Source organism: Macaca nemestrina, chromosome 4 (assembly GCF_043159975.1).
Source record: "Macaca nemestrina isolate mMacNem1 chromosome 4, mMacNem.hap1, whole genome shotgun sequence".
In the NCBI taxonomy this organism is placed as follows: Eukaryota; Metazoa; Chordata; class Mammalia; order Primates; family Cercopithecidae; genus Macaca; species Macaca nemestrina.
The window spans coordinates 157686040-157710350 of NC_092128.1; the positions used below are offsets into that span (position 1 = coordinate 157686040).

Here is a 24311-nt window from a genome sequence, read left to right on the forward strand (position 1 = left end):
TTCAGATACTGACATAATGCCACCATATTCCTTATGCTGGGAACTGTGTACCGGGGAGGGATGGAGTGGGTTACTTTTAAGCAATGCAAATACTAATGCCCAAGTCTGGGTCAGACTAGGGCTGTCCAAGCCCTAGATGATGAGCCTTGAGCAAGGCTGAAGAGACTTGAGTAAGGATGAGAATGAATGAATGTAAAATGGCAGTGTAGAGGACATGTCTTCACCCAACACTACGACTACTGATTAGAAGAAGGTAAGAGCCAGAGGGCAACAGTAAGAAACAGCCAAGAGGTAATGAAATCTTAAAAGAGATGCTGGTGTTCGAGCTGTATGTGTGAACAGACACGGAAAACGAATTCCTAAAGTGAAACTCTAACGCAAAGACTGGGTGGATGGTTATGTTGAAGCTGGCCAGCAAACAAAGACCAGATGGTTCCTCCTCAGAGGGCTAGATGGCAAAACATTAGATAAAGGGACCCTGATGCAGTAACTTCTATCATTTCTAGCACCATATGCCCGTATTTATAATAATAAATGGACACAGCATCTAACAAGTAGCCATCACACTGCCTGCAAAGTTCATTAGTGAAGTTGAGTGGGAAGAAGGATTACCCTAGGTCAGGTAAGGTCAGTTGTACCTAAGAGCTCTATGTGCTTCTCTTGTTTCATTTGCTGCTGTCAACTATTAGGTTTCCACATGTCTCTGATTCTTCTTAAATAAACTCTGATGGCTCCTGGTCCTAGATTACAGCCCTGGCCCAAATGTCTTGACAACAATTGCCTAAAGGAAGGAGTCAGGAACAACAATTATTCCATGGTGTGATGGCTAAGAAAAAGTGGCAAAAGATTGCACTGCTGTAGTTCTAACTACTTCTCACTTCATTTCTTTGTGCATATCATGTAACGTGCCTCTTCTTATTAACAGAACCTGGGCTCTGAGGGACTACTCTGAATCTGTCCATGCAAACCAATTTGTGGAACTCTGGGGCTATGAGATAATGAAGAAAGAAAACATGTTCTACGTGTTATTTTATCTTTGTTCCTCACTCTATTCATTTAAAAACAGAAAGCTCGACAAGATCCTCTTTGAGATTCTACTGCATTTTCCTGAGCTTTAGTTATTTTACCTCCTTATATGAAAGGCCTTTTTGAGAATGTTCTTAGTTCAGCTAAACATGATGATTCTGCCTTTCTTCCTCTGCTCTATCTTGTAGGACTGATGTTCCTTTCAGGCAGAAGCATGTATTTCCACTCCTGACAGAGTAAGATGCCTTATTTCACCTCCCCATTACCCACAAAAAGGGAGACTTAAGTGTCACTCCAGAATTTCTGCCATTGAGTTTCAGAGATTATCGTGGCCATAAAAAGGAAATAAAATTATTTGCATAAGTAATACCAAATTTGCAAAAAGCAAATGGAATAAGATAAAGTACTCTTCTATAGAAAGGAAGAAATAAAAGGAAACAAGGTCACTGTTCCATTCATTTTCCCCACAATATTATTAACACCCAGGCATATGACAAAGATTTGTCAAAAGACTTCCTAATATTAAACTGGAAGGTGTCTACAAATATTGTCTATTTACATCTGAGGTGGCAAGAAACCTCATCCAGAATTAAAAAGCTGCTTTTCCTTTAATCTTTTTTTCTTTTTCCCCTTTCCCTGACCAATGTTTTCTCCTCTATTCTAAACATTATACGCAGCCTAAAGAAAGTCAGTCTTGTTTTGTTTTGTACGCTTTCAGACACGTCTCACTCTGTTGCCCAGGCCAGAGTGCGGTGGTGTGACCATGACTCACTGCAGCCTGAAACTCCTGGGCTCAAGCGATCCTCCCACCTCAGCCTCCGGAATGGATGGGACTACAGTCACGTGCCACCATGCTTGGCTAATTTTACCTATTTATTTATTTATTGTAGAGATGGGGTCTTGAAATGTTGCCCAGGTTGGTCTTGAACTCCTGGGCTCAAGTGATCCCCCCACCAGGCCTCCCAAAGTGCTAGGATTATCGGCATGAGCCACCAACCCCAGCACAGTCTACATTTGAAATAAACCACAGAAGCAAGGATATCACTTAAACAATGTAACTACCAATTCAGTGTGAGTGAATTTTGTAGTTTATAACATATTGATGAAAACCGTTAAGTGTCTATGTTCTGTTTACATAAAAGAATACTATTCAAGCTTTTAAAATAAAAAACTTAAACTATTCCCCTTACCCCCCAAAAAGTCTAACTATAAAGATGAGTTTGCTACAAAATAATTGGCAAAAGTGATTTACCAAGTAAGATGCCCTCCCTCTCACTGCACCCACCCCCCCCAAAATATGTATACTGTAGAATTACTCCTAGGAAGTGACACAAGTGGAAGAAAAAATACTCTTTCAATATGCTTAAAACATCTACAGTGCACTAAAAAACAGTCCCTAAATTTGGCAATACATTTCTTCCAAATATGTTATTCAATAACATAAACATTAGAAAGTAGAACTGGCTGTCCCATATGTTCAGAATAAAAGGGTTAAGCAGAGTCCTGCCTAACTAGCAAAGTGGAAGAACAAATGGTAAGATTAAGACATACACATACAAACATTAAAATCTAAATATCAGAACTAAATAAAAATTTACGTTGCACCTCTACTTTTAACTATATAATAAAAAATAGTCATTGGATAGCCGATACATATCCAATCTCAGCAAAATTATGACTGAGAATGGATAAAAATGGTTAAACCTTAAAATATCTGTTTAATAATCCGTTTTTAGTTACCAAAAAAATGTTGACATGAAAGGCACTTCTACAATTGCAAAGGGAAACCTTGTATTTTGCGTGGCTATGTAGTTATACCTTTATGTTATCAGTGGTGAGGCTGGAGATAAAAGATGATCACACATAACCAACTAAAATCGAGACCAGTAATGACAAAAAAAAATCAAGGCTGAGAAGCTTCCTATACTTGACTTCATAAACTATTTTACTGTATTGGTTACTCAGAGGACTAGATACCACTCCAATCCACAAATTGTCAACCTCAACAACTTAAATGTACGAGTCAGATTTTCCACAGTTCACTGCTGAAAGATCTTCATTGATACAAAAATCCCTTCCATATTCGTATGTAAAAGATACCATAAGCCTTAAAAACAGTAACACTGGGCCTCATCCATTTGCTATGTAACCTCGGGTTAAATGTGTCTGAGTCTCAGTTGAACATGTATAACAACGTATTTAATGGAGCAGTTGTGAAAATTAAAGATGACAATGTGAGCCTGGGCAACACAGCAAGACCCCTTCTCTATAAAAATAAAAAAATAGCTGGGCATGGTGGCATGTGCCTGTGGTCCCTGCTTCTCGGGAGGCTGACATGGGAGGATCGCTTGATCCCAGGAAGTTGAGGCTGCAGTGAGATGAGATCACGCCACTGTATTCCAGCCTGGGCAACAGAGAGAGGTATGTCTCAAAAAAAAAATAAAAATAAAAAAAAGACAATGTATATACAACATTCAATCCAACAAAGGAGGTCCTTAAGAAATGTTAAGTCACCTTTTTTTTTCTTTGTATTACTTATATCTACAGTAGCTATAGATCACGATTTACATAATTATTTTAATATAATCTTATATTAGGCAAAAATCTGTCCTTCCAAAATCAAGCACTACAGTGGAAACTAAAGTAAGTAGTACTACTTTGAAAATGTTTTGATACTCAAGTATCTTAAACAATTTTCTGTATAATACCACGTACCAAGTATCTGGTATTTCGAATTCCTGACAGATTCTGACATCTAGAGTTGGATCATGTATTTATACACTTTACTATGCCTTGGTACTTTCAATCATATGACACTGCTTAGTCACAATAAGCCTACTGATTCCTCTAACCTATTGTTTATAAAACCATCCATTAAAGGCAAATTGCAAGATTTTTTTTGGGGGGGGGGGGCGTGAGGGCATGGACTGAGTCTTACTCTGTCACCCAGGCTGGAGTGCAGTGGCACGATCTCAGCTTACTGCAACCTCCACCTCCCGAGTTCAAGTGATTCTCGTGCCTCAGCCTCTCGAGTAGCTGGGATTACAGGGGTGCACCACCGCACCTGGCTAATTCTTGTATTTTTAGTAGAGACAAGGTTTCGTCATGTTGGCCAGGCTGGTCTTGAATGCCTGACCTCAAGTGATCCGCCTGCCTCAGCCCCCCAGAGTGCTGGGATTACACGCAAATTGCAAGATTTGTATGCTATACAGAGAGCTTTCTTGAGCACAATCTAAACTTTTTATTATTTTCATTTAAGTAGAGAAAATAAAACTACTAGCTTACTGAAAAGGATCAGCCTTCTTAGTGGTATGACATGGATCGACTTTAATTTCACTCAAGAAATGTAATTTTTAAAAATAAAACTTTTCATTGGAATTTCAAATCGACTTTGCTTTTTACAGTGAAAACCACTGTTGTCAACTGCAAACAATACACAACAGGCATTTTGTGAAGCTATTTCATTTCAAAGATACCTAAAAAAGTGGATAGCACACTGAAGCTAAGAGTACCAGCCTTAAAGTCAGGTGGCCAGGCTTTGAATCTCAGGTTCAGGCAGCAACATTTCTGAGATTCCAGGGATAATATTAACTATTTAACAGGGCTGTAAAAAAAAAAATTAAAGCACTTAACATTGTGTCTGCTGTCCTCTAAGTACTCAACAAGTTCAAGTATTCTATAGCAAACAAACTTTATTTTTCCCTCTGAAGTAAAAGCAAAATCCTGTACTCACCTGCCTTGTATTTTATCAGTACTACAAAATAAATCCAAAACCTTTTACCATCACTCGATAGCATAAGTAACAATAAAAACCCCAAAGAGTAATAATTATTCCAATTTCATACACATTAAATGATGGTATTGCAAATATAGCTTCTGATCCAAATAAAACAAATGGAAAATGTAACTCGCATTCACATAGACGGACAATCACATACATACTAAATAAAAGGAGTAACTAGATAAGCAGAAATCACAAGACATATGTCAAAGATCTGAGTTTTAGTCTAGAGACTGTCATTTGCTACCAGTATTAACCTTGGCAACTTGCATTTAATTACTTTAAGTCTCAGTTTCTTCATTTACAAAAGAGGGAGAAAGTGTCCTACTGCAGAGAACAGTTGGGAAGATTACAGGCTGGACTGTATGAGGAGGGTTCTTAAATCTGGGATACAAGGCCTCCTGAGAAATGTTCATGTAGGCCTATGGGATCTGAGATTGTCAGCAGCTTCCCATAAATCATCAATTACTTGAACCACAAAATATTATGAAATGTAGGTTTGTCAAAATGCTTCAAAATCTTTAAAGCTATAAATGATTTTAAAGTCGTGTTAAACTTCCACGAATTACAGTGTTCTGGGAGAATGAGAGATTTAATTTTGTAAGAATTTTAGTATTTCATAAATATGGAAGAAAGAGAATTCTTATATATGTAAAACTAAACCACTGTCTATACCTACAGCCTAGGAAATTCTGTCAAACAAGACCGAGAAACTCACTGGTGATTAGAGAGACTATTTTTAATGTAAATCTGTCTGACAACTGTTGTGATAACTGGTTTAGCGCTCTCTCTCTCTGTGTGTGTGTGTGTGTGTATTACTGTACTCACTTCCTAACTGGCCCTCCTCCAACATATTTTCCACACTGCAGCCAATGCTCTTTGTAAAAGGTAAATCTCTTGGCTAAAAACTTATAATACTTTTCTATTTCATTTAAGAATAAAGTCTGAATTCCTTTCTATGGTTTGGAAGACTGCATCAACTGGCTCCAGTGCATCTGACCAATGTTATCTCACATCATTTAGTCCTTTGCTCATTCATTACGCTCCAGCCAGGCGATGTCCAACAGAAATGTAATGGGAGCTATCTATATAACTTTAAATTTTCTAGTAGCCACACTTTTACAAAGTTGAAAAAAGGTAAAATTAATTTGAGTATATTTTATTCAACTCAACATACCATGGTATCAATATGAAATCACTATAAAATTCTTAAGATACTTTACATTCTTTTTGTAGTACTAAGTCCTTCCTCCAAGTTGGGGTGTATTTTACGCTTACAAACTACCTCCATTCAGAAAAGCTACAGGTGGCTTGTGGCTTGTAGCTTCTTCACTGGACAGTACAGCTCTAGCTACACAGACTTCCCCGGATCCCAGAACACCAACATTGCTCTCTGGTCTCTGGCATCTCTGCGTGTGGTTCCCTTTTTTGAGAAAGTTCTTTCTCGCTTTCTTATGGCTGGCTCCTTTGCCTCCTTCCCCAAACTCAGCTTAAATATCACCCGCTAAGATAAGTCTTTCCCAATGACTTCAGGCAAACCATCTCCCCACTTCTTCCCTAGCAGAACACCTCGGAGATCACAGTTGTCTTAGGACTTCTCTCATTCTGTCATTTTTTGTGCTTGCTTTCCTTGCTTTTTAAATATTTGTTTATCTCCTGTTTTCCACCACTAGACTGTAACTATTGCTCCATGAGAACAAGGACGACTTTTATTCTGTTCACCATGGGCACATCTGAGATACTGAATTTTTGCTAAATATAATAATTGCATGCCATTACTCTTAGTTGCTCTCTGACCACTTCTATACATAATATTCAGAAACAACTGGGAGCATAATATACACACAAGAAAACAACAAATATATATACAATTATTTAAGTTATAAGCCAAATAAAGACACTTACAAGATATAATTGTTTGAAAAATTCTTATTTTCAAGATGCTTTTATAAAGATAAAAAAATCACTTTATTAAAAATTACAAGTACTATCCAATAAAAAATAAAACTTTACTTAAACTCAAATCAAATCATAAGGCATTTCGAATATTTCTCCCTTTCCTGCCTTCCTGAGAAAGGTACTGTGTTAATTGCTATTCATTTGGCATTCACACTTATAAAGTCAGATCACCCCACTCTCCTACAGATCTACAAAAAATCTTTAATTGCCAAGAAATTTTTACAATTAAAGGGAGAAAAAAGTCAGGAAACTATGAGTGATACTTGAAGGAAGATAAAGTTTGGTTAAGATTTAAACAAATTAAATTTTACCTTATCTGCTCTTAACTCTCATTTTCCAAATCATTTATTATAATTCTAAACTGAGATTCACAGTTCCTTCAGACACATGATACTTTCAAGAGGAAAGGTGATCACTGGCAATTATGCAGTTTTTGATACATTTTAATAAATTCAGTACAAATAAAAGTCACATAACCGATCATGACAAAGAATATACACTTTGGGAGAGGAAAAAATATGACTAAAGTCACAGACCATTATCTACGTTAAAATCTGAGAATAAATTAATAGGTAAAAAATAGAAATAAATGGTTGGATACAGCTCCCATATTATGGTTACCTAGTCAAGTCATCTGTTATTAACAGCAGGATAAAAAAATATATCAGTAGAGGACATGGCACACTTACACGCAGACACACAAACCCACAAAAATAATCATTATATATATTATTTATATTATCCTTGAATATATATAAAAATATATTTTTATATTTATATGTACACATTTACATATATATACACACACAATTTATCTATAATTTGTATATACTCCAGGTATTATACATTTGTCTTCTCATTTAATCCTCATAACCTAAAGAGGAAGACACTAAAATATTCCCCATTTTGCAGATGGGGAAACTGTGGTATAAAGAGGTGAAATAATTTGCTTGCAAACTTTGCCCAACTGTTGAACTAAAGAACCAGGCCTGGAGATTTATTTTCCAGTAATTGCAGGGAAAGGGTTAGGAACAGTTTAACCACCATCCCTACGACTTGTAAGCTTATAAACTTAATTTTGAGCATGAGACAGCCATGGCTCCAAACCACACCGCTACTGTCTAGTAGTTTCTCCAGTATCTCTGTGTTTGGTCAATTTGGCTTTCTGATCATGTCTTTAGTTCCTTGTTCATTTCTCTACTGGAAATAAGACCAAGTCATGAACGTAGCCCATGTGGATGAAGACCTGACCCACCTATAGCTAAGTCTGTCAGCACCCTAAACTAGGCATGTGATTTTTGGATGGACCTTCTCAGTCTTTAACTTGAATATTTACCTGACATGTACTGCTGGGACCTATCTGCAAACCCCAGCTCCAACCCCACGAGTCTAATCTCTCCATGAACAATCTGAATTAGAATATTTCTTGAATTTCTTGAAAAGTCAGCATTTAATTATCACTGAAGGAGGCAAGCATTGCCCTTTGGTGGTCTCCACATAGCAAGAGCCTCAACTGGCTGCCCTCCTCTGCAAAGTCGTGACTATATTATTAAAGAAAACACTGCCACAGATATCAAATATCAACAGACTATATAATGTGTTTGTGACTGTGCTACGGTTGACCCTTGAACAACACTGGCTTGCACTGTGTGGGTCCACTTACAAGCAAATTTTCTTCCATCTCTGCCAATCCTGAGACAGCAAGACCAACTCCTTCGCCTACTTAATGTGAAGATGATGAGGATAAAGCCTTTATTATGATCTACTTCCACTTGGCAAAGAGTAAATATATTTTCTTTTCCTTATGGTTTTCTTCATGACATCTTCTTTCCTCTAGCTAACTTTATTATAAGAATACAGTATATAATACATATAACATATAAAATACATGTTAATCAACTGTTTTAATGTTATTGGTGAGGCTTCTGGTCAACAGTAGGCTATTAGTAGTTAAGTTTTGAGGAAGTCAAAAGTTAGATGGAAATGTTTTAACTGCACAGCGGCTGGAGACTCCTAATCCCCACATTGTTCAAGGGTCAACTGTATTCACAAGTTTATTTCAATATGAAACGAGAGAGAGAGAGAGAGAGAGAGAGAGAGAGAGAGAGAGAGAGAGAGAGAGAGGCAGGTTCTTGCTCTGTTGTCCAGGCTGGAGCGCAGTGATTCAATCACAGCTCACCCACAACCTTGAAATTTTGGGCTCAAGCAATCCTCTCGCCTCAACCTCCCAAGTAGCTAGGTAATTTTTAAATTTTTAGTAGTGATACGGTCTTACTAAGGTTGCCCAGACTGATCTTGAACTCCTGGGCTCAAGCAATCCTCCTACCTCAGCCTCCCAAACTGCTGGGCTTACAGGGGCCTTGAGCCACTGTGCCTGGCCACTAATTTTACGGAAAGTTTTCTTCTCAATTTTTGACACTTTACTGTGGCTACGGGAATAAAATGTGACTAATATAAACCTAACAATTACTATTTCAGAAGCATAAAACTGAACAAAGAGTTGATACCATGTTAAAAAAATAATCACTTTTTAAAAAGCTAGATGATTTGTGTTTTAGCCCTGGCTCAGGTCCTAAGCAGTTTTACAACAGTGGCTGAGTAGGAACTTGCCTAAAGCCCAGTGCTCTCATCAGTTAAATGAACTCTTTATAATAATTCCTAAGGTTCCTACTGCTCAAGAACTCCAGTCCAAGCCTAGCTAACACTGGATACCAAATACCACTGCACGCTCATTTACTGAACTTAGGGATGTGTCACCCACATAAAGTTGTTCTCATGAATGTCTTCCATCTCATGGCTTAAATTAATAGTCATAATAACATATCAAATGTTTTTCTCTGTAATTTAATGGACCTAGATATATCTGACTAAAATTAACAGGTAACTTTGCTGGATGTTTAAAACAATTTGTTGATATTGGTTAAGAAGCATAATGTACCTAAACTGACAAGATGAAACTCTTAAGAATTAGATTTCACAGCTGAACAAAATTCAACAACACAGTAGATCTGCATATGAGGGAAAAGAACAGAGGCAACTTGAGGTGAAGAAGAACTCGAAGCACACATTTGGAAGAAGTACACTTTAAGACTCAGTCACTTGAATTACTCCGACTGAAAAACAATTCCATAAACACCATTCAGAGGTTGATTCTAAAACACTGAATTCCTGTTCCTTCAATACCTAGAGTACTTTCAAAAGAGCAACTGATGTAAAACCTCACTACAATGAGCACTGCACAAATTGAAACCATAAATAGCCAAGAGAGAAGAAAACAATCTAACAGGGTTGGTGAGAAGGGAGGGCGGTTGAGTATTCCTTATTCATGTGTTCAACAAATATTTATTAAGCAGTTATTATGTGCCAAGTACAGTGTTAAGCATTGTGGATACTCTGATAAACAAAATATAGTCCTTTCCCGTTAAAACAATCTTCCACTCCATCAAAAAATAAATAAGAAAAGGAAAAAAAAAGGAAAATATCAATTTTCTCGACTTGGTATCCTCTTTTAACTTCCCCATCTTACTTGGCTAATTATTAACCATGTGTATGCCATGTATTTCTTTTGAGAAAGTGAAAGATTCTAAAATCTTCAAAATTTGTAAAGTAATTACAAAATCAAAAACTATAAGTAAAAAGAGTTTAAGAGCATGTTTTATTCTGAAAAATAAAATATTCTGATTTTTATTTCTATAGTTTACTTTTCCTCTACAATTTCTGATCTGTTTTTTCAATAAGAAAAAAACTCACAAAACTAGGTGTACGAAAATACAGTACAATAATTCTGATGCCTATATCCAATTGAAACAAAATGTAATAGTCTGAATTGTGTGAGGCAGTTCAAAAGTTCTTTGAAAACATCCCCTTTATAGATAATATGACCTCAAATAGTTCATTTTAATCAATGTTTTATGTCACAGAGTGATATATTTATTATTGACAGGTGCTTAAAAATGCTTCTTCACTTGGTCATTTTCTATAAAAGTATCTGCAAGCCAGTCTAGACCAATGTCTATAGCTTGTGATTATACAGATCTGTACCGGAATGTCTTCAGGACATACAATTACTGTACACAGCACACTTATTCACACATTTAAATGGAAGTGAAATGTAATCTAAAAAATGTAAAGCTATAAACTAGTTTCAAGAATACAAAAGTAAACAATAGGAAACAACTTTCATTTCATCAATGTATTAGTATGAGGTACTTTGCTTCCTCTCTCTCCTAAATCAAGTGTTCTGATTGTAATCGAGGATCAGAATGGGGACAGAAGAGGGAAAAGGGCACCTGCCGTTCACATGTGGCAAGAGGCTTGGACAAGAGGAATTTCTTTTCTCCCCTCGCAGTACAGATTTATACACAACTGAAAAAGTGCAGCTATGACCACATTTTAAGAATGCCTAAAAATGCCCAGGGGTCCAACTCCAATCACAGATATTTTAATCACTTGATAAAATGTTAAAGCATTTATTCCTTTCATATGAAGAAATTCCAAATATCCCAAACTGTACACCACAAGTCTCTATCTGAATAACATTCACAGAAAAAAAAAAAAACCGTAAGAAATGTGCAATTTCCTTTTCTACAACAGAATAAACCATACAATGTTTATGTAAATCAAGCTAGCAAAAGAATAAGGTAAACAACACATTTCTTAATTTCCTTAATATAGCTGAAGGTGGTGTAGTGGCCACTCCACCTCTTTTCTTTTTTGAATGAAAATCTCTTTCCTGTCCTCTGCAACATGTTATGGAGGACCTTTAAGAATATAATGTACTGAAGCACAATTTAAAATAATTTACAATAATTTTCCAAACTATGTCCATAACCACCTCCACAACTGCTCCCACCTGATGGTTAAAATCTTACAGTATTAGCTTGAATTTCATCTCTGCCTCACATGTTTCAAGCAGGGAAGCAGATTTAGTGCCTCAGAACACTTTACAGGGTTTCATTATCAATCAGGTTATGTTCCCAGTGACGCTTTCAGTAAAATTATCTTATTCGAATGAACTCTCTCAGACTGAAGTAAACACAGCTGTAGCCCACTGCTCTCACATACTCTCCATTCATTTATTTCCTTTTTCTTTACTTAGACTTACAGCACGTGCCATAGAAAGAGTACATGTTAAATATTCCTGGAGTGTCACAATATGTAATACAATAAAACAGATTACAGCCCTACCTTTCTTTCACAGCAGTAGTGCCAAGCACAGGTACACCGGAGCAATCAATTTGTTCTGCAGACAGTAAGGCTTTCATAGAATACTAATGTAAAATCTCTTTTCTTTCTCCTTTGCCTTGACTCCCCAATGCCCAGGTCCCGACCAATACAAGGAGGAGGGCGGTATGTCTTCTGCTGAGATAACCACAACTACTAATCAAGTATACGTGTACAAGGGCACAGGATTAAACCTCCACCAAGCTTGAGTCAGGGTTTGAGAGCAGCTAAACACATGCACAGCATGGTCAAAATGAAACACACACACGCGCCCGTACACACACACGTGCCATGAAAATATAGATGTGTCTACTTCGGTGAACTAATTCATCACACTTTACCATGCCTCGTTTTTTTTTTTTTAAATCTCAGGGGCATACAATTACCTCCTGTTGAACTGAGGACTTAGATTCAAGTGCCCAATGATTGTTTTTCCAGAAATGAGAACCATGATCTTTGTATTCAACTGTTAACCATTTTTAAAACTAGGCATTTTTCTTAATTGTACTATCCAGTGCCGTTTTACATGAATTTATCATTTCAGGTATTAACATAGGGTTAATAGACTCGGCATGGATTCTGAAGATTTTACACTTAAAAATGTATTGTAATAGCTCAAGTCGACTTTCTCAAGAAAAGCATGTGCATTACCAGTAACAACACATACAACAGATTTTCATGTATCTTGAAGTATTTACATTATGAATAATCCCAAGCTATTTGAAAAATATTTTCAGGTCTCAAAAATTATTTAAAAAGTACCTTTAACACTTCATAATTATGGCCTCACGGTGGTATGGCTGATCTTATAAATCTAGAGTTCTGGGGTTCTTTTCAATTACACATTTTCACTTGGCTTATTTTTCTTTTATTCAAAATATGAAAAGCTATGCCAATCATTGAGTAGGGGAATGACAGACGTTGTTAAATGTTTTTTAACAACATACATTGCCACATTTTAATTTGCCTGCCTTAATTTTCAAACAACTCTTGAAAAGTATTGATAGTTAAGGGGCTGCAAACTAAGCAAAAATTAAGAACAAAATACTCATAATACTCAAAATACTGAAGAAACTTACTAGGAGGCATCCTACACCAATTGTTTTCATGTAAACAATTGTTCTAACACTGCTAAAATACATGTGTCTCCTTTTGCACTTTTTCTATTTCTTAAAAAAAAATCAGTAGGAACAATTAAGAAATACTAGGGACTCAATGAAAAGTATTGCAATAACGTTTAATCGATACTGATGCATTTGTCCTTGACACACTGACCATGTCATCAGGCTACTGTCATGTGATATCATGTCATTTCTCCACCTGGCTCATGACCTTGTCCTCTAAATGACCTAACGCTTCCCTCAAGTAGCAGGAGGCCCCTCCCCGCTGTCTCAGCAAGGTCGAACGGGTCAGCGTGTCCTCATCTATAATCCACCACCATTTGTCAGCAGGGAGGCTGGAGGAGGCAGGCTTGCTACAAGGGGAGAATGCCCAATTAGGCAGCTGTCACACAAAGCAGAGGCTGCAAAATTATCCCCTGTCAAAAGAAAGAGCAGCTGCGGGTGCCAATTACAGCAACCTTTCAACCCTTTAGGTACTGGAAACTACACAGAAGTAAATGAAGAACAATTAGTGATAACAAATCGATGAATTAGGACAGTAAATTAGAAATTACTAGCAGGTGAGCTTGGGTCATACATGACATTTAGGGCACACCAGACTCCAGGCAAGGGCAGGATGCTATGAATCACACTAACCATTTCCTTGCATATAGATTTCCCCTCCAATACTTTCTTTTTGCAAATCTGAAATCTTTAAAATACCCTTATATAAAACTATGGATTTTCACGGACCCCAAAAATTGTTTCTCAATAGGAGAAAAATCCTTCAGAATAAGAAGTCTAGTTCATTCTAACTTGTTCTTACACAGTCCATCATGTTATCCCCTCAAACAAATTTCTTCAGTGCGGCCCACAAATCCAAAATATCAATTTAAATCATCACACTTAAAATATTGTACTTGTCCTGATTCTACTTCAGTCAAAAAGCAACTGGGTATAAATTCTGAGAAAATTGTTTTGCTAATATCATAATGTTGAAGGTAACTTTCTCTACACAATGTCATTTGGTGGACAAAAAAATAACTGCCACGTGTGCTTCTATACACAACATACATAAAGAAAATATCAACCACAAAATTACTCTTAGATTGTTCTGCTCCAATCCTGCAGAGGTGATACACATTCAGTCTCAAGCACAGAAAGCCAACGCACTTGGACTTTGTCCAACTAATGTATTTGGTAGTTAACATTCGCAGGCAGCGAAGGAGGAACATGGGGAAACAAGCCGCAAGAACGGGAGCAGATCCAATATGGCTACTGAGTGTTCATGGACATGGTCTCATTGTGCCTTAAAATGTCATGCGTGTTCAGAAACAACTTTCTTAAAGTTCATTTTTCACTAAGATTACTTTTTTTTTTCCCATAGAAAAAAGATGGTCTTCCTACACCAACTCTTTGAAAGCTGAAAAACCTGAATGATATGTGCTGTTATTTCTAAAGAGGCAGGAGAAAATTGCTCAACTAGACTTCCAAATCACAAATGGATAAAAGTGAGGAAGAGAGAAGGTGAGGCAATAAAGAAGCACTTTACTCACCCACCTCCAACACATTATAAATAAATCACAGTTGCCAGAGGGAAGAGTGTGTAATTCCTAGTTCCTAAATCAAGCCATTTGATAATGCTTCTAGGAGATAGATGTCATGGGGAGAAAACATCTCCATTAAAAGTTTATCTGAGAATTTGATTTATAAATTATATTTCATCATTTTAAAACTGGGCATTTATAAATTCTCTGAAGTTTAGAATGCAACCCTCTAAAGTCAGACATACGGAATTCAAAGCAATGACAAGTAGATAGGAATGAAGGAGTTAATGCCTTTAGAATTCAGCTTCCATCATACATGGGTGACTATCTCTTTAAATAATTTAAATCCTCTCCATCAACTACAAAGCTGTTTTGAAGCCATTTAGCTTTGTTCTTTACATGTGTTCTAATTAAGAAATGACCTTGTCATCACACACACCAGAAATCCGGGATTATTTCCTACAGCAAAAATTCACAGAGCCCCCCCAAAAGAGAAAAAGGGGGGTAAAAAAGACTTCTTCCTCAGTTCCTCACTAAAGGAAGTTGTTGGTTGGTTGAACGCTGAGGCAGTTTCACCGCATAATTTTTTTTGTTGTTGTTGAATGTCACAGGGCGGGTTAGTGTGACCTTGAGCTGCATCAGCAGCACAGCAAGGGTCGAGATGCCTGCAGGCGCCCTTGTACTGGATTTGCAAGACAAAAACCTTCAAACTGGCTGAAGGACATCTTAAATCTCTTCAAAGGTTTTCCGAACTAATCTGGGCTGCTCTTAGCAGGATCTGTGCCAGTGTGAGAAGCAAAATTAAAAACAAGGTCTTTGACAGGATGTTGTCTCCTCTTAACCCTTCCCAAGCAGAAGAGAACAAACCACCAGCATTCTGGAGAGAGGGTTTACCTAGAAGCATTCTTTCATAACAAATTATGTAAGCAGACAATCACAAAGAATGGGGCAGCTATTAGTTCCCAAAAGTAAACAACCCTTCCATTGTGCTTATTAAAGAATTCAGGTCGAATTCTTTCTGGACTATATTTCAGTGTAGCAAATGTAAAACTTAAAGCTCTATTTGTATCTTTCAGATTTGTAGCACAGTGATAAGTTAAGACTAAAAAATATTTCCATCAATATTTATCTCTAGAATTTTCATTTTTTAAAAAATATATGGTTTTAGTTGGTTAAGTCATAAACTTCATGCATACTGCATACAGCTTACTAAGATTACAGGGAAGGAAAATTACATTATTGCATGTTTACTAAATTTCTTATTCCCAACGTGATGAATTCATTCTTAAGACAGGAAAAAAAATCATTAGAACAGTGAAAGTGACACAAGTAAAACAAGGTAAGGTAATCTCGGTCTTGTTATAAAAACATCAGCATGACATTTGATGTTTTAGCATTACCAGGGCATGGGCCAAAAGAGAAAGTATTAATGCCAGTAGAGGGTGTTTGATTCCTCCCTGGCAATGCTCTCGAAATTCAATTTAGTAGCTAAAGTAGGCAAATTTTTAAATCACTACTCTAGAACAACAAAAGGAAAAAGATGGATAAAATAGTCCTGGCTCTCAAGAAATAAATAGTCTGGTGGAACAAAGAGCTGTAATGCTTAAATCGCAATATATCCTAAAATCAGTGTGTCTCCATCTATAACATGCTGGTTTGCCACCATCAGATATAAGGTATGTCATGATTAGTTCTAAAGAGTATTTAGTGTAAGTATTCCGTGTAAGTACAGAATTTAATAAGGTCTAAGAGGCTGCAAATTATTCCCTTTTAAAAAAACAGACTAAATAAATTCAAGATAACCTGGGTAATAACCACACTTTCACTTACTTGGATTCAGTTATGTTTTCCTAAACAGGACAGGAAAAGCACAGAGTAATAATACCTCATGAGTAAATAAGACCCGAGAGGGCACAGCGCTGGTGATTTTCTTCCTTAGTCTCTGTGCCAAAGGAGAGAGAGTATACACTGTGCTAAATGCAATGACCGAAATATCTAAAAAGTGCTCTGGGAACACAGATAGGCTGTAACTAGGTTTTTTGGTTCATACGTGCACGTGCAGGTGGTGATCAGTGATGGTTAAAAAATGAGTAAGGGCTAGCCAGGCAGAAGAGAATGGCAGCCATTCTAGGGTCCAGAAATAGCACTCAAAGGCAAGGAAGAGCTGAGTGTGACACAGGAAGCGTGGCAGTCCAATGGGAGTGGAGATTAGGCTGGAAATGCAACTGGGACCAAGGACTTTGAATCAAGGCCATGCCAAGAAGCTGGCCTTTATCTGGTGGGTTTCCTTACAAGCAATGGTATTATGAAAAGCATATTAGAAAAACAAAACCAGAAGCTATGGAGTTGTTGACAGCTTGGAGGGAAGAAGAAACTGTAGATCAGTCAGTGCACTACCATGGCCAAAATAAGGTAAAGGCAGGAGAATTGAAGAAAGAGACAGTTCTGGAAACAATGAAGGCTGCTTTGACTATTTAGAAAGCAATTTGTTTAACATAAACAGTGCTATAACATAGGGTGTTATTTCATAGCAACTTTATTAAATCAAAGATAAAAATGATAAAAATAATTACTATATCTCAAGCCTAGGTTTGATAAACACTGTGCTAAAAAATGATTTCTATAAAGTTTCAAAAAAGTAGTAATTCTTATAGGGGTGCTTTAAAGAGTCAGAATCAGATCCTGTTTGAAATCTGAATTCTGTACATTTCAACTATCAAGCTTCATTAAGTATTAGGTAAGGGTTTTGCTTACTAAGACAGTAACATGTACCTTTTCAGAACAGTATGAGAGCATATTTCCCTTGGCTATAAGACAGAGATGTCCGACTTAAATTATAGCGTGGTTCTTGGAGCTAAGAGTTCTATCCAACACTAATGGGAAAAAAAATTAACTCAGCAAACATTTATTGAGTCTCGACTATGTTTAAGACACAGAATTAAAAAATAAAAACTACCCAACATTCTATCAGCTTCATGTTTTTAGATGATCACTCATAATGATATCAAGTCCCCAAATTCCAGCTTGCATGACATCATCACACAATAAAAAGACTATGAGTAAAAAGAATATGAAGCTGTCAGTAAATCAAGTGTCGGAACTAGCAGCCATCTTGGTATTCCCATCCAGCTGAAAGGTACACAACGCATTCCCAGAACTCTCAGGGAAGACCCAGTACCAATGTAATTTGAAGAGAGTCGTCAAATACTGTAGAGACTGACTGTCCCGCTAAAACCTCAGAAAGAATTTAACAGAGTATCAGCCAAGGTAAGAGGGCAGGGAGTAAAACAGAACAGGAGTCACCAGGGCCAAGTAAATATCTGCCAGAGAGCAGACTGTACTCTCAGAAAAGGACCGCCAGCATCAGGGATCAGGTTGAGGCAAGTGGAGGGGAAGGTCACGCAAAGGAGAGAAGGAAAGACTTGAGGGGAAGCCTAGTCAATCCTGCAAAATAACACATCAACTTCATTTTGTGAAATTATTTTTTTAAATGACCAAACCTCTGAAACCTCTGGAGTTGGGTTTCAGAAGTATTAGAAGGTACACAAATCATAAAAAGGACTTGACAGTCAGGGTTATTGACAGGGCACAACTAGGAATGACCTTACCGAGTATCCACAAATAAAATGACTTCTTGAGTAAGCATCTCTGTCTTACAGCTGCCAAGCCAACGCTGGCAATAAGTTCCAGCACATTCTAGGTCTAGACATTAATAGAAAAGTGGGTAATATGATATGCCGTGCAGTTATTAAAAAAAAACTTATTAATCTACAAACACAAAAGCAAGGTTAACATTATTGGAATAGAAAAACAGAAGATTCTGTTTGCAATTAGACAAGTGAATTGTCATAACACAGCAGTTCTCAAAGGGTGGTCCAAGGATGCCAGGGGTCCCCATGACCCATTCAGGAGGCACACAAGGTAAAGACTACTTTCATAATACTAAATGTTATCTGGTTTTTGGTATCATTACTTCATAAGTATACAGTAGAGTTGTCTAGAGGCTATATATATGGAATGCATCCTTGTGTAACTCTTGTCTCAAATTTTTTCTCAGTTTAAATTTCTAATATGATAAACATCAGTTGATATGAATCTCATAAATAAATCTCTCTTGGGTCCCTGATAATTTAAGAACATAAAGGTGTCCTGAGGCCAGGTGCACTGGCTCACGCCTACAATCCCAGCACTTTGGGAGGCTGAGGTGGGCGGATCATGAGGTCAGGAGACTAAGACCATCCTGGCTAACATGGAGAAACTCCGTCTCTACTAAAAATATAAAAAATTAGCCAGGTGTGGTGGTGGGCGCCTGTAGTCCCAGCTACTCGGAAGGCTGAGGCAGGAGAAAGGTGTGAACCCGGGAGGCGGAGCTTGCAGTGAGCCGAGACTCCACCACTGCACTCCGGCCTGGGCCAGACAGCGAGACTTCGTATTGGGGGGGGGGAAAAGAAAAGTGTCCTGAAAGCAAAAAGTTTGAGAGCTACTGCTAGTAATAGTTAAAAAATGCAATGCTGCTTTTCTTCAAACATAATCTCTTCTTTCTAATTTCAGGAATTTCCACTATAATTATGGTAGATAAATATGGTTCTCTGTGCAGAATGTCCCTAAGACCAAGATGAGGAAAGAAAAGAAAGAACTTTCTAAAAAGATGAGTAGACTAAGGAGGATATGAAAAATCTCCCATCTCTGTAGTCTCTATTATTCTGAATTTACCATACAAGAAGTAACAAATGTACAAATATTTATAAAGAAGCTGCTATGTTGTTAAGAGCTGAAGTTACAAGGATAATGAAGTGATAAACCAGCCCTTAGTGGGCTCACGATCTCATCAGGAAAAAACAGAATCAACAACATAGTGAGATACTACTGAAAAGAAGGCATGGACAAAGTGGAGAAAGCACTGAAAGACATGATTTTTGGGAGAAGACTGAGTTATAAGGCAGGGAACACCGTTTTTAGTGAAGGTGCTCTACAGAGGCTGCATATGAAGTGACTCTAGGGACAATCAAGGCTTTCCCAACAGGAAAAGAAGCTTCAGTATTCTTTAGAAAGTAGGAGGACCATCGGCCCAGTCCAGGAAGCACAATGGCACAGAGTATGTTCTAGAAACTTTAAGTAATCCCCTCCAAGAATAAACATTGCCAGTAATGACAAACGTTTATAGAACATGACAAAATAATTTGATGGCATGTTCTGTAAAAGTTACAGATAATTAAATTTAATGATGAAAGGTGTGGACTTAGATTTTGTAGTCTTTTTAAAAACTTCTAATCTGTCATAGAAGCTTTTTAAAAAGACAATAAAAGTGGGTTACTAAAGAAAATAAAATGGAAACAGACAAATTACTGGCCTTTACTGCAGATATTTTGAGAAGCACTAGCTTGGAGGATGGTCTACAAGATGGCAGGTGGGGAGGGGGTGCAGAGAGGGGCAGCAACAGCAGGAGACAAAGTTTCAAGCTAGAAGCTTACATAGACTTTACTGTGAACAATTTTTTAATAAATAAATGCAAAAAGGAAGCAAACAAGGTTTGAAAATTACTCATATACCTCTAATCCAGAATGAAGAAGATCTAAATAAAATGCATAAGCTCTGATGTTAGAATCAAACAATTTTCAGATATGCAAACCGCAGGCCACACTGTTGAAGGGCAAATGTAGCAGAGAATCAAGGAGACTATCAGGTTCATAGCAGTTAATTTCAGTGAAAAAAGACCTGAAGAAGAGAAAGTAAGAAGAGAAAGTGTATTGACAGTCTGATCAACACTTTCAAAATTATTTTGATTACTTCACTTGAAACCTTGCATGGAAGAGAAAAAAAATTCTGAGTTGATATGGAGGCTTAGAATACAGGAATTTTGTAAAATCTAAGTTGATATGGAGGCTTCGCATAGAGCGACTTTATAAAATCCGAGTTGATATGGAGGCTTAGTCTAGTAGGGATCTTCCTCCCCAAACAACGTAAGTTATATCAATTAAGATACTGAGTAAAAGACTTAAAGAAAAGTCAATTCTTTAAAGATATCAAATTTAAAAAAAAAGTTAATTGTATTAATGTTTCCCATAGTAACAGTAAGCTAGGATTAAGGAAGGTCTATTACTTTTCCGTGTTTGTTATGCTATTGCAGTTGCTACATGATGTTTGATCAGACAAGTAACACAAGCAAGCTGGAGTTTCAGGAAGACCTGGTGGCTGTGAAAGACTGGAGCAAGGACGTCAGTGAAGAGGCCAGCACAAGAGCTCCAGATGAGAAATGGTAAGACTCTGAAGTAAGATGGTTGGCTGTAAGAAAGGGAATTAAGAGTGGATGGAAGCAATGCTGGAAACTAACAATGACTCATTTGAGCCAAGCATACAGATTTTCTTACCAGGGTTATCCACAAGGCCAGGAAAACACTAGTGAGAAGGACAAATTGGTTTACGGCAATTAATTCCAACTAAGACAACTTACCCACACTATAAATTGATCTTTGTTTCACCAGTATCGTGTTCCTACTAAAAATCTGGTGTGAAAGTTTAAACACATTTTACAAAGACTTATTTCTTAAATTTTAAAAAATGACTTTGAGGAATATTTTATGAAGTTGGAAAGGCATTTCATGTACACAATTAGCCTACTTTACCAACCTTGTAACCCAACTCATCAGTACTGGCCCTTTTTTAAAAACAATTTTATATACATACTTTATGTCTGACGTGAAAGTTTTAAACTCAAGACATCTATTCTACTAAAAGAGTTGTCAAAAATTTAATCAAACTAGAAAAAAAGTACAGTAGAGAACTCTTCCTAGTGGAAAATCGTGACATATAACAATAAAAATTCCGTTAGAGAAAATAGTATATTCAAGTGTTTAAGCTAAATTGATTTACAGTCATTCAGTTAACACTACCCAAGATATTCCCTGTTTTGGTATCAGCAATTTCTATCAAAATTAGCTAATAAATACTAGACACTGAGATAAACAGCACAGAAAGTACATAAAGTCCTATAAAATATAATAAAGGGTGAATTAATTTTGTTAGTTACTCCATATGATGATTGTATCTCTTTCAAAAGAAGGAGCTAACAAAAGGGCAAGAGAAACATGGCCTAAGACACTAAAAGGTTTTTGAAACACTTCATTCTTTATTTAGTTTGCAATATTCAATTAATTACATCCTTTTTCCTCCCAACCATTATCTTTGAGCTTTCAGTCAAAAAAAATTACTATACTTACAAATATAACATGAGTGTTTTGCAGGGTATGACAAACTATAGTAAAAACCTCATAAAACATTAGTTTAGAATCCTCAACTTGTCAAATACTCATCTCCTGAGATATACCAGATCCTCCTTTTGGAGAGACAGTCCACTGGGTTAATGAAAGGCTTATTGAAAAGACATTCTATACTTTGACTCAACATCTCCCAAGTTTATTTGACCATGGTCTGCTCGTTCAAAAGGAAAACCTATTTAAAATAACACATTTTAGAAAAAACACATTTGACATAATCATCTTTAAAATCTAAAAACATTTAAAAATATGTGAAAGGAATATAGAAAATCACTACCAGCAATTTGTTTTTATAAATTTTTAGTTTTCAAAGTTGTTCACCATACATTATAACGTCTTTTTTTTTTTTTTTTTTTTTTTTGAGACAGAGTCTTTCTCTGTCGCCCAGGCTGGAGTACAGTGGCACAATCTTGCCTCACTGCAACCCCAACTGCTGAGTTAAGCGATTCTCCTGCCTCAGCCTCCTGAGTAACTGGGACTACAGGTGCGCGCCACCATGCCTGGCTAATATTTGTATTTTTAGTAGAGTCAGGGTTTCACCATATTGGTCAGGCTGGTCTTGAACTCCTGACCTCATGATCTGCCCACCTCAGCCTCCCAAAGTGCGGGGATTACAGGCATGAGTCACCATGCCTGGCCGTCTTTATTTTTTAATTTGGAAGAAAAACCTAAATTTGACAACTTTCTAAGAACTCATTGGCTGTGTATATTTACCAGATGGCTACCTATAATTTACTCATCCAACTCTTAGTTGGATCCAGTGAGCACTGCTTATCCTTCTGGTTACGTGGTAAAACAAAGGTGCTGAAAATTAAGAACAACAACAAACCAATTATATCTTGGGGGGGGGGTGGTCACAGGAATATGCATGATTATAATGTTAATTTTAACAAAATTAGAAGTTCGGAAGTGGGGTTCAATATCAACTGTTTCATCAAATGTAAAAGCAGATTTCAGACTACCAACCAGTGATTAACACATAATTATATCTGAGTAACAATATTAGTATTTACAAATAATTGCCCCGTTGATTTTAAATTCCAATTTAGAGGTGAAACAATATATGAATATATGAAAAGTGACTTGCAACCAAATAATTATTAGTAATTTTATGCAGTCTTTTAAAAAATAATGTTTTAAAGATTTTCTTGATGAAATTACAAGAAAAGCTAAGCATTTAAGTGGGTGATTAAAATAACTTCATTACTAGGTTTTCTGAACATTATCAGAATAGTGAAGACAAAGCAGTTAGGATTATCCTTGTGACAACCATATGAGGCCTACAGGTAAAGAGCAAATTTGGCTCAAAGTTGCCGTTCCATTTTGGAAACACTGTGGTCAGCTAAAACATGGTGAATTTCAGCACACTGTATCTGCTCTCTCTCTCTGACTAGTTTTTCAGTTAGCTAGATGAAACTGAACTATTCACAACTGATTATGAGCACAATAATCAATCATTATGCCTTCATCTAGTTCACTTGGATTTCTCCTTCCCAGAAATAAGCAGCATAAGGTCCAAGAGCTTAAGACATGACAAATTCATTTAGGTTGTAGCTATACTAGAAAACAGGAGTGTTAATCCAAGTAGAATTAACCACTCACTCATCGTCTTTTTTGTTGCTGTGCCCACCTACTTGTGTTAATTTAATCCAATTACTTTATCATTTCTCAGAAATGCTAATAATGCTCTTTCTTTTGTAAGAGGAATTTTACATAATTCCAAAAGTAATCACTGGCCTCTACTATAATAAACACACAATAATCAAACATGCTTTCTATCTTTCCTCGAAACAGTAATTAACTTTTTATCTGAAATCAGGGATTGCTGTTTTAGGATTTGTATTAACTGTCCATTTTCTCTGGTTTTTGATCAATCAAATTAAGTATTATCAACAAAAATACTATTTCTTCTTTCAAGCTTCCCAGTTCCTCTCTCTAGAAGTAATCTACACACTGAATTCTCAAGAATATTTTTCTCCATTTCTCTTACGGCATTTAACCTCTTTTACTGTTTGATTACATTATTTATCTACATTTATTCTTTCCATATAAGTTCCTTAAAGAAAGGACTGTACCTCATTCATTTTTTAAACCACATTGCCTGATGAAATAACTTGCACAAATGAAGCACATAATACACATTTTGAATTAGAAGCTAATTTATAACTGAGAAAGAATTGTCTGAAATATATTAAAGTCATAATGATTAAGCCTTAAGAACTCAGGAAAAAAATATTCTCACCGTCTGTCTCCAAGCTCTGAGCCTCTGCTTTCTGAGAAAGAAAACTGAGAAGGCTGTTGAAAAGTAGCCCTGATGTCATCCGGAGTCTTCAGATTCCCAGTCCTCCTTCAGTCAAGTATGCATCTTAACAAGAGGGAAAAGATAGTTTGGCATCTATTC

The 24311-nt window shown here is 36.7% G+C and overlaps 1 protein-coding gene across 6 annotated transcripts in view; it reads right to left on the reverse strand.

Annotated features, from left to right (window-relative positions):
• LOC105483458 (nuclear receptor interacting protein 1) overlaps window positions 1-24311 on the reverse strand; it is a 104019-nt gene that overhangs the window by 29217 nt on the left and 50491 nt on the right. For 3 of the 6 annotated variants that reach the window (XM_071095494.1, XM_024793304.2, XM_011744365.3), the window contains one exon: window positions 24153-24275. The exons of the other annotated variants lie outside the window; for them this stretch is intronic. The gene's annotated coding sequence lies outside the window, so the exon portion shown is untranslated. The remainder of the gene's footprint in view (window positions 1-24152; window positions 24276-24311) is intronic. 6 annotated transcript variants of the gene reach the window in all.